The sequence below is a fragment of the Somniosus microcephalus genome, chromosome 6, assembly GCF_052327205.1.
Source record: "Somniosus microcephalus isolate GS21.2 chromosome 6, FLI_Smic_1.0, whole genome shotgun sequence".
NCBI lineage: Eukaryota > Metazoa > Chordata > Chondrichthyes > Squaliformes > Somniosidae > Somniosus > Somniosus microcephalus.
In genome coordinates this window covers 27080937-27096944 of record NC_140992.1, presented here as the reverse complement: position 1 = coordinate 27096944, position 16008 = coordinate 27080937, and the positions used below count along the sequence as shown (strand labels likewise).

Sequence of the window (16008 nt, the reverse complement as noted above, 5' to 3'; positions counted from 1 at the left end):
CCACTTAGATGAGAATGTGAAATTTGAACCAATCAGTATACAGTTTGGGTGGCGATAAGGAATAATAAGGGGAAAAAGTCACTAGTGGGCGTTGTCTATAGGCCTCCTAACAGTTGCAACTCTGTTGGTCGGAGTATAAATCAGGAAATAGTTGGGGCTTGTAATAAGGGAACAGCTATAATCATGGGGGATTTTAACTTTCATCTCCCCTTGACATTCAATGGCATTACCATCACTGAATCCCCTACTATCAACATCCTGGGGGTTACCATTGATCAGAAACTGAACTGGACCAGCCATATAAATACTGTGGCTACAAGAGCAGGCCAGAGGCTGGGAATTCTGCGGCGAGTGTCTCACCTGACTCCCCAAAGCCTTTCCACCATCTACAAGGCACAAGTCAGGAGTGTGATGGAATACTCTCCACTTGCCTGGATGAGTGCAGCTCCAACAACACTCAAGAAGCTCGACACCATTCAGGATAAAGCAGCCCGCTTGATTGGCACTCCATCCAGCACCTTCAACATTCACTCCCTCCACCACCGGCGCACTGTGGCTGCAGTGTGTACCATCTACAAGATGCACTGCAGCAACTCGCCAAAGCTCCTTCAACAGCACCTTCCAAACCCGCAACCTCTACCACTTAGAAGGACAAGGGCAGCAGACGCATGGGAACATCACCACCTACAAGTTCCCCTCCAAGCCACACACCATCCTGACTTGGACCTGTATCGCCGATCCTTCACTGTCGCTGGGCCAAAATCCTGGAACTGCCTTCCTAACAGCATTGTGGGTGTACCTACACCATATGGACTGCAGCGGTTCAAGAAGGCGGCTCACCACCATCTTCTCAAGGGCAATTAGGGATGGGCACTAAATGCAGGCCTAGCCAGCAACGCCCACATCCCATCAATGAATTTAAAAAAAATTAAAACATTGACTGGACTAATCAAATTGGGCATGGCAGCCTTGAGGAAGAGTTCATAGAGTGTATTAGGGACAGGTTCCTTGAACAGTATGTAACTGAACCAACCAGGGGGCAGGCAATCTTAGATCTGGTCCTGTGTAATGAGACAGGATTAATAAAAAGTGTCCTAGTAAAGGATCCCCTTGGAATGAGTGACCATAATATGGTTGAATTCCAAATTCAGTTTGAGGGTGAGAGAGTTGGATCTCAAACCAGCGTATTGAGCTTAAATAAAGGAGACTATGAAGGTATGAGAGTAGAATTGACTAAAGTGGACTGGGAAAACAAATTAAAGTGTAAGACGGTACAAGAGCAGTGGTCTACATTCAAGGAGATATTTCACATCTTTCAAGATAAATATATTCCACTGAGGAAAAAGGGGAGTAAAAGAAAAGACAGCCATCCGTGGCTTAGTGAAGTAATAAAAGATAGTATCCAACTGAAAATAAGGGCATATAAAGTAGCCAAATCTAGTGGGAGGATAGAAGATTGGGAAGCATTTAAAAGCCAGCAAACAATAACTAAGATTAATTAAGAAAGGGAAGATAGACTATGAAAGTAAACTAGCAAAATATATAAAAACAGATAGCAAGAGTTTCTACAGCTATATAAGAAGAAAAAGGGTGGCTAAAGTGAACGTTGGTCCCTTAGAGGATGAGACCAGGAAACTAGTGGTGGGGAACATGGAGATGGCAAAGACGCTGAACAAATATTTTGTATCAGTCTTTACAGTAGAGGACACTAAAAATATCCCAACACTGGACAAACAGGGGGCAATGGGGGGGGGAGGAGCTAAGTACGATTAAAATCACTAAGGAGATGGTACTCGGTAAAATAATGGGACTTAAGGCGAATAAATCCCCCGGACCTGATGGCCTACATCCTAGGGTCTTGAGAGAAGTGGCGGTAGGGATTGTGGATGCATTGGTGATTATTTTCCAAAACTCCCTGGACTCAGGAAAGGTCCCGGCAGATTGGAAAACACCCTTATTTAAGAAGGGAAGTAGACAAAAAGCTGGAAACTATAGACCAGTTAGCCTAACATCTGTGGTTGGCAAAATGTTGGAGTCCATTATTAAGGAAACAGTAACAGAGCATTTGGATAAACATAATTTAATAGGACAGAGTCAGCATGGTTTTATGAAGGGGAAGTCATGTTTGACAAATTTGCTCGAATTCTTTGAGGACGTAACATACAGGGTGGATAAAGGGGAACCAGTGGATGTGGTGTATTTGGACTTCCAAAGGCATTTGACAAGGTTCCACACAAAAGATTACTGATCAAGATAAAAAAATCACGGGATTGGGGGTAATATACTGGCATGGGTGGAAGATTGGCTACCTAACAGAAAACAAAGAGTTGGGATAAATGGTTCATTCTCGGGCTGGCAATCAGTAACTAGTGGTGTTCTGCAGGGGTCAGTGCTGGAACCCCAACTCTTTACAATCTATATTAACGATTTGGAGGAAGGGACCGAGTGCAACATATCCAAGTTTGCCGACGATACAAAGGTGGGAGGGAAAGCAGTGAGTGAGGAGGACATAAAAAACCTGCAAAAGGACATAGACAGGCTAAGTGAGTGGGCAGAGATTTGGCAGATGGAATATAATATTGGAAAGTGTGAGGTTATGCACTTTGGCAGAAAAAATCAAAGAGCAAGTTATTATCTAAATGGAGAGAAACTGCAAAGTGCTACAGTACAAAGGGATCTGGGGGTCCTGGTGCATGAAACACAAAAAGTTAGTATGCAGGTGCAGCAGGTGATCATGAAGGCCAATGGAATCTTGGCTTTTATTGCAAGGGGGATGGAGTATAAAAACAGGGAAGTCTTGCTGCAGTTATACAGGGTATTGGTGAGGCCACATCTGGAATACTGCGTGCAGTTTTGGTTTCCATATTTAAGAAAAGATATACTTGCTCTCGAGGCGGTTCAGAGAAGGTTCACTCGGTTGATTCCGGAGATGAGGGGGTTGAAGTATGAGGAAAGGTTGAGTAGGTTGGGCCTCTACTCATTGGAATTCAGAAGAATGAGAGGCATATAAGATTGTGAGGGGGCTTGATTGGGTGGATGCAGTGAGGATGTTTCCACTGATGGGTGAGATTAGAACTAGGGGGCATAATCTTAGAATAAGGGGCTGCCCTTTCAAAACTGAGATGAGGAGAAACTTCTTCACTCAGAGGGTAGTAAATCTATGGAATTTGCTACCCCAGAGAGCTGTGGAAGCTGCAACATTAAATAAATTTAAAACGGAGATAGACAGTTTCCTAGCAGATAAGGGAATTAGGGGTTACGGGGAGAGGGCAGGGAAGTGGACGTGAGTCTAGATTTAGATCAGCCATGATCCTATTGAATGGCGGAGCAGGCCCGAGGGGCCGTATGGCCTACTCCTGCTCCTACTTCTTATGTTCATGTGCTGGAGACATGTTAGAGACACTCCCACATGTCACAGATATGTTGGCCATGTGCTGGAACAAAACTGGTTAATTATACAGATGTACTTATACCACAGAAGGGTGGGCAATAAGGACCATGTTTTCTCTATGTCAACACCACTCAAAGATTCTGGAAGCCCAGTCCACCCCTTGTTTATGACCTGCAGTACCAGATATATGGTTCGGCATTTTTGAGCTCAGCTAAAAGATGCAGGATCAGTGATCAAGATCAGAGCCCTGGGAGCATATCATCTAGATCTCTGCTTTAGGATTGGTGCAGAATGCTACAAAATAGGGGAAAAAAACATTTTAATTATGCTCACAAAGTGGGAAAAATATTTGGACAGCCATGCAGTGTTCCAAAAATAGACAATTCTTTCTTTAGGTTCATATAATTCATGTAGAAACGATTGAAAATGCAGCCAGCTCACTTCAATAGATATAGGAACAGGAGTAGGCCATTCAGCCCCTTGAGCATGTTCCACCATTCAGTTAGATCCTGGCTGATCTGTACCTAAACTCCATTTACCCGCCTTTGCTCTATATCTCTCGATACCCTTGCCTCATAAAAAGCTATTGATCTCAGTCTTTGAAATTTCAGTTAACCCAGCATCCACAGCCTTTGGGAAGAGAGTTCCAGATTTCCACAATCCTTTGTATAAAAAAAGTGCTCCTGATTTCACTCCTAAATGGCTTAGCTCTGATTTTAAGGGGGATTTGTTCTGGATTCCCCCACCAGAGGAAATAATTTCTCTGTATCTATGTTATTTAACCCTTAAATACCTCGATTAATTCACCCCTTGACCTTCTAAACTCAAGGGAAATACATGCCAAGCTTATGCAAGCAGCCCTACTGTGAGAAAAGAGAAGTTACTTTTGATTATGAATGAGTTACGGTAAAGGCAATTTGATAGCGGGTAGTATGTTTACAATGTTAATGGATGCAGCTTTGACAGATTCCTGTCATTTCTAGTTGAGGTCATGTGTTAAAAATAGTCCAAGAGAAAATGCAAAGCAAATAATAGCAGCGCATTATCCCATTATTTGCCAAAGTGTGAAGGCTGGTTAATATCTTGTTTGCTTAATTTAAAAAAAATTGAGGTTACATCAAAAAGGTTCCAAGGGATATATAACCTAGTCCAGGCCCCGTGGGTACAGGAAGCTCACACGTATTGTAACTATATTTCCCTCCCCCTTCTGCAAAGTGTTAAATCCGTGAATCTTGATGTGTGGTGTCCTTCAAGAAATAGACAGAGACTGCAGAGGAACAATCAACAGGTGTTTACTGGATGAGGGTTACTCTAAAACTAACAGTACAGATCCCTACTCAGGGTTTATATACAGGTGTGGTCACTGCCGGTACTATAGTATACAGGAGCTGTAAAAAGTAGTTCTCCCCTTAAAGGTACATACACTACAATTCCTCCCCTTTTAGATTAATAGTACCATAACATTCATTTAACAATTAGCACTTTTAACATGCAACATTAACTGAAAATAGTCCATTTATAAATTCAGTCTTTGGGGCGGCTTCCTGATCCTTTCTGGATAGCGCCTTTCCTGAGTGTCTTGCTCTTGGTGTGGAGGCGATTCTGGCCCCCTGTTGTCGGTTGGTTCATCAGCTTCCGATGCAACTGTTTCTGGGGTAGATGCTACCTGTATATCGGGTTCATCACCAGGTACGCGAGACATGGGGTTGACTCGTTCCTGTGACTCTAGGACCTGGTCGACATGGCGTCTCACAATGTTCTCCCCAACATCCACTGTGTACATTAGTGGCCCCTGCCGTGTGCATATCGTTCCTGGTTGCCATTTCTCTGTTCGGTAGTCGCGGGCCAAGACTGGTTGCCCTACATTGAAGCTCCTTGTCGGCTTCTCATTGATGTGCTGGAATTGCTTATTCTCAACATCTCTTCGTACATTTGGTCTGAGCAAATCCAGACGAGATCTCAAACTTCGGTTAAAGAACATCATGGCCGGGGTCTGGTTGGTGACTGTATGTGTCGCATTTCTGTAGGCTAACAGGAAATTGTCCACCTTATGCTGCCATGGAATGTCGTCATCGCACATGGCCCTTACTGCCTTTTTAAAGGTTTGTACGAACCTCTCAGCCAATCCATTTGTGGCTGGATGATACGGGGCAGATGTATAATGCCTTACCCCATTCCTTTTCATAAATTTCCGAAACTCTTTGGACACAAACTGTGGTCCGTTATCAGAGCAAATCTGCTCTGGCAAGCCGTTCCTGGCAAATATGGTCCGTAGGACTGCAATCGTTTTCTCCGTGGTGGAGGACATTTTGATCACCTCAGGCCATTTCGAGTGCGCATCCACGGCTATTAAGAACATTGAGTCCATGAATGGACCAGCAAAATCAATATGCACCCGTTGCCATGGAGAGGAGGGCCACTCCCATGGGTGTAGAGGGGCATGTGGTGGTGTATTTTGGACCTTCTGGCACCCTGAGCAGCTCTTTGTCAGGTCCTCGATTTGCTGATCGATCCCCAGCCACCACACATAAGCCCTAGCAAGGCTTTTCATTTTCACCCCTCCCAGATGGCCTTCGTGAAGCTCATTGAGCACTCTCTCCCTTAACTTGGGTGGAATTACCACTCGGGATCCACACATCAAGGTCCCCTGGCATACTGACAGCTGTTCGCTTCTGGATGAGAATGCTGGAGTCTCCGCCGGATGGTCGACGCCCGTGCCTCTGGAATCGGCCTTCCTTTGCAGAGTTGCAGGTAGGTTCGAATCGCCTCGTCGCCAATGTTAAATCCGTGAATCTTGATGTGTGGTGTCCTTCAAGAAATAGAGACTGCAGAGGAACAATCAACAGGTGTTTACTGGATGAGGGTTACTCTAAAACTAACAGTACAGATCCCTACTCAGGGTTTATATACAGGTGTGGTCACTGCCGGTACTGCAGTATACAGGAGCTGTAAAAAGTAGTTCTCCCCTTAAAGGTACATACACTACACAAAGCACCTTGGGATGTTTCAATGATACAAGTTAAATAACATCTTATCCTGAAAGATACATTTTGAGGCTGTGGAATGCAAACCAAGGAAAGAGAAGTCTTGGCTGATTTGTCCAAAGGAATTGTTGCATTCTGAGAAACTGTAAAGAGGCAGCTTTCGAATAAGGTACATTAACCCCTGGTAATCTGTCTCCAGTTCTCTCTTAAAAGTATTATGCTGTTTAGTACTTTGTTTGTCTTTTGCTTTTGTTCGTTACTTTATTTGTAAATAAATCCAGAACAGCAATTTAGCATGTATAGTGTGGTCTGCAGATGTTGATATTCATAAGGACAGTTGTAACAGGACTTCCCTACTTTTATACACCATTCCCTTTGCAATAAAGGCCAACACTTCATTTGCCTTCCTAATTACTTGCTGTACCTGCATGCTAACTTTGTGATTCATGTACAAGGACCCCCAGATCCCTCTGTACCTCAGCATTTTGTAATCTCTCCCTATTTAAATAATAATTTGCTTTTTTTTTCCTACCAAAGTGGATAACTTCGCATTTTCCCACATTAAACTCCATCTGCCAGATTTTTGCCACTCACTTAGCCTATCTATATCCCTTTGGAGATTCTTTGTGTCCTCCACACAATTTGTTTTTCCACCTATCTTTGTATCATCAGCAAATTTGGCTACATTACACTCGGTCCCTTCATCCAAGTCATTAATATAGATTGTAAATAGCTGAGGCCCCAGCACTGATTCCTGTGGCATCCCACTAGTTACAGTTTGCCAACCTGAAAATGACCCATTTATCCCGACTCTCTTTTCTGTTAGTTAGCCAATCCTCTATCCATGCTAATATATTACCTCCAACCCCGTGAGCTCTTATCTTGTGTAGTAACCTTTTATGTGGCACCTTATCGAATGCTTTCTGGAAATCCAAATACACGACATCTACTGGTTCCCCTTTATCCACCCTGCTCGTTACATCCTCAAAGAACTCCAGCAAATTTGTCAACATGATTTCCCTTTCATAAAACTGTGCTGACTCTGCTTGACTATATTATGATTTTCTAAATGTCCTGCTACCACTTCCTTAATGATGGACTCCAGCATTTTCCCAATGACAGATGTTAGGCTAACTGGTCTATAGTTGCCTGCTTTCTGTCTCCCTCCTTTCTTAAATAGGGGCGTTACATTTGCGGTTTTCCAGTCCGCTGGGACCTCTCCAGAATCCAGGAAATTTTGGTAGATTACAACCAATGCATCCACTATCTCTGCAGCCACCTCTTTTAAGACCTGAGGATGCAAACCATCAGGTCCAGGGGACTTCTCCATCATTCAGGATGACAGGAGACAGAACATCGCATGTGTTCCCTGGTAAGCAATTTATCGTGATCAGGTTTAAATAGACTTGGGCTATGCTAACACAAGTACAGCAGTTTTCAGTTCACTGGAGATCTGTGTCTGCTTACAGAAGCTTGTCAGTAGAAAGAATCTGTAAAAATAGCCAAGTGAAATGTCAGTGCATTGCATTTTACTCTGGTGCCCAATACCCTCAAGAAAAATGATGGTGTTCCCAGTAACATTTCTACCACGAGAAGAGTCCAGTTTCTGGTGCAGCTCGATTTCAATCATGTCAGCTGGTGATTATGCAAGATACAAACTTAAATGGAACAGTTCACCAATGGAGGAGAATATTCAGTTCAACAGATTGTACAAGATTGTATGGAGTAGGTTATGGGCTATTGGAACACAGTCTTGAACTTCTGATGCCAGTATCAACTACGTGAGCATTGCCTGCGCGGTTTGTGTGACTGTAACAGATTAAAAAGTATCTTTTTATTGGCTATTTATAGTCATCTACAGCCAGAATTACAACATAATTGAATGCCGTATTCTGGGAATATTGATTGGCCTAACCATGATCAAGATATTGATTTCTCATTCATTCCTGTGTGCTTTGGTTGCGATCTATACTGTATTGAGCTGTTTTGCCGACAGATCACAGATTTTGCTTCTGGGATCTTAAATGTATATTGATTCAATTCATACACAACATTGATCAAAAGCAAAACCTTTCAATAATGTTTCCATTTTCTAGTCAAATCAAAGCACATTGGCAAAGGTGACTTCTAACTGGCCCTGCGGGAATTAACTTATTAGCTTTGTTGGAAATTGTTAGCGAGTATTTGCTGGTGTCAGGATTGAATCAGGTTTTCATGTATGTGTTGTCCATTGTAGTGCAGTAATAAATCAAAGCAGAAACCTTGATTTCAGTCCCAGTTGGAACCATGGGAAAGGTGTGAAACAGTAACAAAAATGACATTATACCAAGTGAAGACGACCAGCATTAGTCCTGCAGCTATTGATGTTGCCATTAGCTTGACTACTGGACTAAATCCTTCCCAGCTCTAAATTATCTTCAAATTGTCTGGAATAGACTCCATAAAATTTGGCATTTAGTTGATTTATTTAATAAAACCCTTGAACAATAATTTAAAAAATAAATTCCCTACATTACAGGTGTCTGACATGCTAGTGTCTGTCTCCAATCCTTTTCTGAAAGTGCTGACTCCTGTTGGTTTATGAAGAAGAATGATTTATTATGTTTATACAGCACCTGACTGTAGCTCTCTGAAATGTATCGTGCTTCAAAAATAATTCATTAATTTGTTTTGTGGCCTAACGTGGAAACCAGGTTGTGCATCGCAAATGTCACAAACAGCGATGAGATGAATTATTGGTTAATCCATGTTGAGTGATGTTGCTTGAGGAAGGAATGTTGGACAAGAGACTGGAAGAACTTGCTGCTCCTCTTTGACGAATACTAGGAATATTTAACGTCCACCTTGAACCACTGGAACAGACAGACAGGGTTTCTGTTTAACACCTCAATTAAAGGATGACGCCTCCAACAATGTAGCACTCCTTCAGTATTGCCATGGTGTAGGGTGTGAATTTAGAGGTGCTTCCGTAGGCACTGTGTCGTAACTTGCCCACTTAGCTGTTAGTCACGTAGAAGCTTTATCCTGCGGGTTATTTGGGTATGGCAGGCATTACAACTGAATACAATCCTGTTTTAACCTGGCATTCATGCACACGCACTTCCCAGCAGGGGTCATTAAATAGCTTGTCAGGAGTGGGATCCTTGACTGATTGGTTCCCCTCTCTGACCCAGAGATGCAGAGGCCAACTGCAGTGCTCTCTCCACCACCACCCTGGCTGAGATCAGCTGGCCTGGTACCCTCCTAGCCTGGGTGGTGTATTTACCCAATGAGCCATTGGGACAAACTAGTATCATTTAAATGAGCCACACTACATTGTGCAGGTATTGAATAGTTCATGAGCAGATTTATTTGAAACTGTTAGTTTGCTTTGATATATCGTGCCCTATATTTTGGAAGCATGTCGCAAGCTGAGCAAATTGACATTACTTCCAAAGTGTTTGAACCAATAGTAGAAATACACACAAAAATCAATTGTTTGTCACGAGTAAGATACTTCAGCGCATTGCAAATGGCTTTCCAGGTTTTAAAATTCAGTTTGAATTGAATATGCCTGGTTGATGCCTCATTTAATATACAGTAACAATCTTGACTGTGCCATGCTATATTAATATTTATGTCTCTTCTTACAATAAACTGCAACAATGCTGGCCTGATGCCAAAGATAAAATGCCACTACAGATATCTAATTGGGGTTAAAACTGTGTGGTATGATATGAAGCAATTGGTATTTTGTGCAACATACATATTAACAAATATTTATCTGAGGGAAAAAATCAAAATAGACTAAGATAACAGCAAGTTCATACTTACTGATGTAGGACACTCCTAGTTATACCACACAACTGCGGCTGTAGTGATGTACCATGTGATGACTGGAGCGAAAAGAGGGAGAGGTGCTCTCTTCTATGCCTCCTAGTATTGGGTCAGAGCAGCATCTGCAGGGGTCTGACCTCAGCTTACCCACCCACCTACTCTTTTGCATGACCTAGAGAACCAGGGGAGCTGGGCAGATTTGGAAGGATTTCTCACCCTCTCAAAAGGAGCTACGTGATAAAAACTTTCCGTGATTTTAAAACTGTGATGCTGCAATATTCTCTTCACGCTTAGTAGATAATATTGCAACAATAAAAATGCATACAAAAGTCAATTTAGGTTGGTATCGTTGCCATTGGGAGAGATATAAGGGGAGAAATTGGGTATCGCCCATTTTGGGGCGCTAATATCGGCCGGGTGCAAAGTTTAGCGCCCGGCGCTAATTATCGCCTCCGACTGCAAAATTCGCCTCTATCGCCCCTGGAGGTGATTTGAGCGCTAAATTAGACGCTACACACCTCTTAAGGCACAAACGTCAGGGAGCGAGGCGCTACCTCAGAACGCTACCGAAGCTCAGGCGATGCCAGTTACCATGGAAGCCAGACAGACTGGGGCCGTCCAGTTTGTAAAGGGGAGGGGCCATCTTGCTGGCCAGCCACTCCCTGCTCATTGCAGCCTTGAATCTCAGCCTGGAGAGACTTCAAAAGCAATTGTGTTGGAAGCACTAATGGATAAGCCCAGGGAAAGAGCTCGGCACTTAGGAACCTCAAAAGTGGTGCTGAGGGCCAAAACTCCTTCGGACAGCGTTAAAACCAAAAATTTTGCCGACAAGAAAAGGCAGGAAGCCTTTAAATAGCGCTCCCCCAGCCACTTCCCGACTTGAAAACGTTCCCCTCTACCTTTTGTTCCTAGCGGCAGGCGCTAAGGCAGGGGGCGTGACTCAACATCCGATCCGGGGTGCAGGAGATCGTGGCGGTAGTGTTTAACGCCAATACAAAATGGCTGGTCAATTTCGCGAGCGGCGCAAGCATCGCTGCGCTCGGGCGCCAGTTGCTTTGCGCCCCGTTCGTACCCATCAACCGAATTTTTCCCCCATATTTTCCAGTTATGTTTGTAAATATGTGACACCATTTCATTTCTGACTACAATGATGCTGTGCTTTGTTCGAATCCTATTCTTCCAAGACAGCAATGATCCCCAAAATCAGTTTATCAATCCAAAATACAAGAATCCTGCTATTTTGCATGAAATACAATCTTGTGAAGATATGATGGCCTTAATGCTGTTGTCTTCACAACTGTTCCTTGTAAAAGCGGGGGAGGCGATTCTAATGAGTGTTAATTTGGCATGGCGTGTCGTAGTAGCTGTATAGTAATGGAATGTCATAGCAGTACAATAGAGTGGTAAAATTGAGCCAATTACTGAGGGGAAGGGAAAAGAAAAGCAGTGGTTGTCATCTAAAGGAGCAAGATTTGAAGAAAGCCTGGGAGGAGGTCATCGGCTTGGCCATAATCAATCTGAAGCCAGGGGAGAGTGGAAAAAAAGAATAAAAATGATGAACTAACGAGTCATTGTGAATTGCACCGCTTCACACCAGCAATATTGTTGCAGTGTCAATGACTCTGCCTATGCTTAATATGCCCAGTTACATTTGTTCCTGGCATTTGCAACATTCTGAGATTGCTACATTTCAATTGACTTCCTTCAACTTTGCATTTTTAGAAAGGAACTGTGCTCAGCTCTCTTCGCCCTTGAGTAACAGCTGATGCTGCAGTAAACCCGGAAGCAAATCACATTTAAACCCAGCCACTCGCTACCTTCACGATTACAAATCTGCCCAATACACTTTAAATGTCTGACAAAACTGGATGGCATAAATAAAGTAGTAAATATGTGGCACCAGTGTAATGTATATACCTTTAAGGGGGGAACTACTTTTTACAGCTCATGTATACTGTAGTACCGGCAGTGACCACACCTGTATATAGCACTGAGTAGTAATCTGTACAGTTCAGTTCCAGAGTGAGCCACGTTGAGTAAACACCTGTTGTACCGATCTCCTGCAGTCTGTATCTTACTACTGACGGACACAACATTGGCGACGAGGCAAATTCGATCCTACCTGCAACTCTGCATCACCTCCCAGGGATTCGTTCCTGGAGACCAGTAGATTGGAGGTCAAGGCCAGAGACACGGGCGTCGACCACGGGCAACCGCACAGCCATCCAGCAGGGACTCAAGAATTGCGGGGGTGGCTGTTGAGAGCCAGGCTTGGCTTTCCAGTCGCGGTGCTCCAGCGAAACGGGCTGGCAACAGGTAGTGCGCAGACCCTTCCCGGACAGCGGTGGGCTAGAGCCCGACTGAGCGGCACAGCAAAGGGCCGAGCAGCGTCGACGGGAGAGAGGGCGGAGCGCACAGGGCGCAGCCGGTGTTCAGGGGCTGAGCAGCGTCGAGGAGAGGGAGAGAGACGCGCAGAAACCCGCGAGGCGCTGCCATTGCCACGAGGACCGCCGAGAGCGGCGTTTGCAGCAGCGCAGGAGAAGCGTGCAAAACCTACAGGGCGCCGCCATTGCCACGAGGACCGCCGAGAGCGGCGTTGGCAGCAGCGGGGGAGGAAGGAAAGCGCGGGAGACGCCATTTTAAACCACACCCAAAATGCCGAAGAGTGGCAGTATCACCGCATTTGACAATGAAGCCGAAGATTGGACTACATATGTCGAACGAATATAGGTGTACTGCAAGGCAAATGAGGTGTCAGATGACAAGAAAGCGCCGGTATTGTTAAATTTAATGGGTGCAAAGACGTATGGCTTATTACGAAATCTAGTAACCCCAGTGAAGCCAGTGGAAAAGAGTTTTGGAGACATAGTGACGATACTACAGGAACATTTAAACCCCACACCGCTGCTGATAGCAGAAAGATTCAAGTTTCACAAACGGAACCAGCATAAGGATGAAAGCAATGCTGAATATTTAACAGAACTGGAAACACTGCCAGTTTGGAACGGGACTGGCAGATACCTTAAGGGACAAGTTTGTGTGTGGGCTTCAAAGTGAAGGAACCCAGAAACGGCTTTTATCTGAAAAGGACCGTACGCTGGACAAGGCTTTCAGCATTGCGGTATCATATGAAGCAGCAGCACGGGGCGCTGCAGAGATACAACAGAGACCGCAAGAATATGGCACAAACGAAATGTCATACAGAACAGAGAAGTGGTATCGCTGCGGCAGAACAACACACGACCACAATGATTGCTGGTTCAAAGACTAAGGGCTGGATTTTCCTAAGCCCCTGGAGTCGGGTTGGAGGCGTGCGGGTGATAAAAATCGGAGATCCGGGGGTCCCGACCCCATCCTGCCTCCAACCCGCCTCCATGTCAATTTCATAGGAGTCGGGTTCCCGACAAGTGCTGGAACCCGACTCCCAGAGGCGGGAAGGGATTAAAGGCAATTAAACTGCCTGTTAACAGGTAGTTAACAGGTAGTTTTTTGCCTATTCGCGATTTTTATTGCAGGTTTGTGGGCTCCCCGACAGCTCCAAACCACGAAAAGTTTTCGAGGCGGGACGTGGGTCTGAGGTCTTGGAGGGGTCGAGATGCCCAGTGTTCAGGTGAGTGAGGGGTGCAGGAGTGCAAAGGTAAGTGTTTTGCAAGTGTTTAAATAAGTTTAACTTACTTTTACTTACCTTTACAGGAGTCCTGCATTCCGGTGTCGGGAGTCGGCTGCAAGAACCACAGAAGCTCCGATTTTTAAAAAAAAATCAGCTTCTTTGTTTCTACAGCAAAATGATTTTAAAGTTATCCTGAGAAAGGACTGAGGCTGAATTAGCAGTTTTTCAGTGCTTGACAGCTTCAAACAGCTGTTAAACACTGATATTTCATGTGCCAAAAGCTTTTGACAGATGAAATGTCAATCTCTGACGTCACCTGTTGCCGGGTGGCCCTTAATTGGCCTGCTGAGCCCACAGGGCGGGCTCAACAAAGTCAACCAGAGGAAAATCCAGTGGGTTGGCCACATCTCCATGGAGGCGGGACAACAAGCCCGAATGTGGGTTTCCCACCTCCAACCCGCCCCCGTAGCAAAATCCAGCCCAAAGTGTGCAGACAGTGTGGAAAAGTAGGACACATAGCACGAGTCTGCAGGTCGGGAAAGAAAACCAGCTATAAGAAATCTCCAAAAGAAAAGTACAAGAAGGTACATAAGGTGACGGAGAATAGTTCAGACGAACAAAAGAGTGATACCGACTCCGAAAACAGGGAGCTGAGTTGTCTGAAACTGCATAATACAATGATACAAAGATGGGACGGAAAGTAGTGAGTGAGGAGGACATAAAAAACCTGCAAAGGGACATAGACAGGCTAAGTAAGTGGGCAGAGATTTGGCAGATGGAATACAATACTGGAAAGTGTGAGGTTATGCACTTTGGCAGGAAAAATCATAGAGCAAGTTATTATCTTAATGGCAAGAAACTGGAAAGTACTGTAGTACAAAGGGATCTGGGGGTCCTGGTGCACGAAACTCAAAAAGTTAGTATGCAGGTGCAGCAAGCGATTAAGAAGGCCAGTGGAATGTTGGCTTTTATTGCTAGGGGGATGGAATATAAAAACAGGGAGGTATTGCTGCAGTTGTACAAGGTATTGGTGAGACCACACCTGGAATACTGCATACAGTTTTGGTGTCCATACTTAAGAAAAGACATACTTGCTCTCGAGTCAGTACAAAGAAGGTTCACTCGGTTAATCCCGGGGATGAGGGGGTGGTCATATGAGGAGAGGTTGAGTAGATTGGGACTCTACTCATTGGAGTTCAGAAGAATGAGAGGCGATCTTATTGAAACATATAAGATTGTGAAGGAGGGGCTTGATCGGGTGGATGCAGTGAGGATGTTCCCAATGAAGGGTGAAACTAGAACTAGGGGGCATAATCTTAGAATAAGGGGCTGCTCTTTCAAAACTGAGATGAGGAGAAACTTCTTCACTCAGAGGGTGGTAGGTTTGTGGAATTTGCTGCCCCAGAAAGCTGTGGAAGCTACATCATTAAATAAATTTAAAACAGAAATAGATAGTTTCCTAGAAGTAAAGGAAATTAAGGGTTACGGGGAGCGGGCAGGAAATTGGACATGAATCTAGGTTCGGAATGGTCATGGCCCTGTGGGTAGTGGAGTGGGCCCAGGGGCCGTGTAGCCTGGTTCTGCTCCTACTGTGTTCTAATTCTGTGTTAGATTTCAGGAGATGGTTTTATTCCTGTTCCTGGCTGGGGTGGAGATCGCCTTTACAGAAGGTAAGTACTGTAGAAAATATAGGGACAGAGTGATCTCCTGGAAGAATTTCGATCGCCTAGATGGGTCGGAGAGGAATTTCCCAGATTTTTTTCTCCCAAATTGGCCATTGGGTCTTTATCTGGTTTTTCGCCTCTCCTGGGAGATCACATGGGTTCGGGTGGATGCAGAGTGATAGAAGATTTGAGGTTAGGATCAGATCAGCCATGATCTTATTGAATGGTGGAGCAGGCTCGAGGGGCCGATTGGCCTACTCCTGCTCCTAGTTCTTATGTTCTAATGTGATCAAAATGGAGGATCACCGAACCATTTGGGTCACTCTCAAGATAGCAGGAGTCCAGGTAAAAATGGAATTGGACACAGGATCAGCCCCAGCAGTCATAAACCGACGGGACTACGAGCGGCTATTCTCACACATACCCTTGAGAGACACAAAAATTATTTTGAAGACCTACACGGGGCAAAAAGTCTACCCCAAAGGAAAAATAAGGGTGACCGTTATATATAATGGTAAGGAAACACCAAAACTAGACCTGTAT

At 44.5% G+C, this 16008-nt stretch overlaps 1 protein-coding gene across 4 annotated transcripts in view; it reads left to right on the top strand.

The window, feature by feature from the left end:
• dipk2ab (divergent protein kinase domain 2Ab) overlaps positions 1–16008 on the top strand; it is a 318674-nt gene that overhangs the window by 280477 nt on the left and 22189 nt on the right. The window lies entirely within an intron of this gene.